The sequence below is a fragment of the Sinocyclocheilus grahami genome, unplaced genomic scaffold (genome assembly GCF_001515645.1).
Source record: "Sinocyclocheilus grahami isolate Dianchi unplaced genomic scaffold, SAMN03320097.WGS_v1.1 scaffold901.1, whole genome shotgun sequence".
Taxonomy (NCBI): domain Eukaryota; kingdom Metazoa; phylum Chordata; class Actinopteri; order Cypriniformes; family Cyprinidae; genus Sinocyclocheilus; species Sinocyclocheilus grahami.
Window position 1 is genome coordinate 256,792 of NW_015506080.1, and position 2,034 is coordinate 258,825.

At 35.8% G+C, this 2,034-nt stretch overlaps 1 long non-coding RNA gene across 2 annotated transcripts in view; it reads left to right on the forward strand.

The window, feature by feature from the left end:
* Positions 1–486: 486 nt before the first annotated feature.
* LOC107563988 (uncharacterized) overlaps positions 487–2,034 on the forward strand; it is a 26,368-nt gene continuing 24,820 nt past the window's right edge. Inside the window, exon 1 of one of the 2 annotated variants that reach the window (XR_001606172.1) lies at positions 487–509. This is a non-coding gene — a long non-coding RNA (uncharacterized lncRNA). Of the gene's footprint in view, positions 510–586; positions 606–2,034 lie in introns of those variants that run through there. The other variant, XR_001606171.1, reaches the window with a different exon arrangement.

A 2,034-nucleotide genomic window follows, 5' to 3' on the forward strand; every position in this document is an offset into this window, starting at 1 on the left:
TTCTTGGTCACCATGGCAACGCTGCAGCAAGAAGGGAAGAGAGGCCGTGAGAGGGAGGAGGGGAGAAGGAGAGATGAGGCTGGGGATGTGTGAACAATGCTAATGCTACTTCACCAATTGTGTATTTACTCCTCCTCCTTCGCTTTCCCTCTCCCCTCTCGTCCTCACCCCGGGGGTGTTTATCTGGCTCCCCTCTCCCGCGGGCTCAAAACTCTCTCTTTGAACAGTGCTGCCATTGTTATCTGTTATCGTTGGGTCATTTAGCCGACGCCAGTATCCAGGGTAACCGGGGAGATGTGACATTGGTTCCCCACGTGAATACAAATATAGACAAGTATTCATCAATATCCACAAGAGCCATTATGGGTGTAATGGCCGAGGCATCCCTGTCAGATCGCGCTATAAATAATGCAGTTTCATTAGAATCCAGCCGCAAGTCCAGCAGACTTCATCTCAACCTGATTGAGTTTATGCCCTACCTATGGATGTGTGTGTGTGTGTGTGTGTGTGTGTGTAACGCTCAGTACCAGAATGAGTAAATAACCCTGCCGGCAAATCAGCTCAGGTACTGGATCTGGCATTAACAGGTGTGTGTGTGTGTGTGTGTGTGTGTGTTGGCACAATCACCTGCATTTACATGCAGAATTCATCTTCTTCCGCCTCACAGCGTGTCTCTCATCCTAAAGGCTTTTCTTGGTTTAATCCATAAATAGATATGCTTTGATATCACTAATTTAATTGAACGCAGCTTATCATCATTTTTTGAAGCCTGTTGAAATGGCCTTTTAAATGGATAGGTTATCCGAGAAATTAAAGGCACCATGAAATCAAAATTGATCATTTTTATTTTTATGGAATATTGCAGTATTTATTTATAAATGATTTTCCCGTGCACATCATAATTATTTTTATTATTATTTTTAAACGACTCGCCCTCTTCCAACATGTCTTCTGTGATGACGTGTCTACTGGCACGACCTGTCACTCCCATGAGATCGCGGCAAACCTCAACGATCCAATCAATTTCCAATGGACAAAAATAAGTCCCGCCCTACATTTTTCTTGTTGGAGAAGCTTTCACTCGAACATTATGGAGCCCCAGGAGTGCCACTTAAAAATAAAAATGAAGAATCAATTTAATAATTCAAACATAATGTATATAAATAAATCACTTTTTTAAATGGTCAAATTAATACACATAGCCTATTTAATACACACAAAAAATATTTTTTTATTAGTTTTTATGGTTTATTAAACTACATTTAAAAACACAAATTAAATAAACAACTTTAAATATGTGTATTAATTTGTCCATTTAAAAAGTAATTTATTTCTATACATTATGTTTGAATTGTTAAATTGATAAATTGATTCTTAATTTTATTTTTAAGTGGCACTCTTGGTCCTCCATAGAACAGGCATCACAATAGAGAAGAAAAGGCTATTAAAATGTCCTTCTCATGCTGACTTTAAAATTATGTCATGTTATTATCAATACTAGGCTATATAAATAATTCTTCATCAATATTTGGTAGGAATCCTCCAATGGAACACAAATCAAGTCATTGGCAATTTATCTTATTTATAATCATAACAACAATAATTATACAGTGCATTTGTGCCATTAGTTCCCGCCCACTTTTTCAGTGCATGGCGTTGGTTCCAAAGTTGTTGTTTTCATTATTTTTTACATGTACACTTTTAAAAAGTCTTAATTGAAGCAAATAAACCATGAACAAAGCCAACCAAGATGAATCACAAAATTATGAACATTATTTGAAACCAAAAAAATGAAAAAATTTGAAAATTGGACAAAAAAAAAAAGTGACTGCGTACTTAACAGCTTTAGTGAGGGAAAGACCTACAATCAACATTGCAACGATAAATAAAACTATTCATGCAAAGTTGTTGATATATCTATCTAATACAAGTTGATATATCTATCTAATACAAATTTGTATTCATGTGCATTCATACAAATACATTTTGTATGAATTTTTTTCTTCCATTGAACACAAAGGAATCAGCCGTATT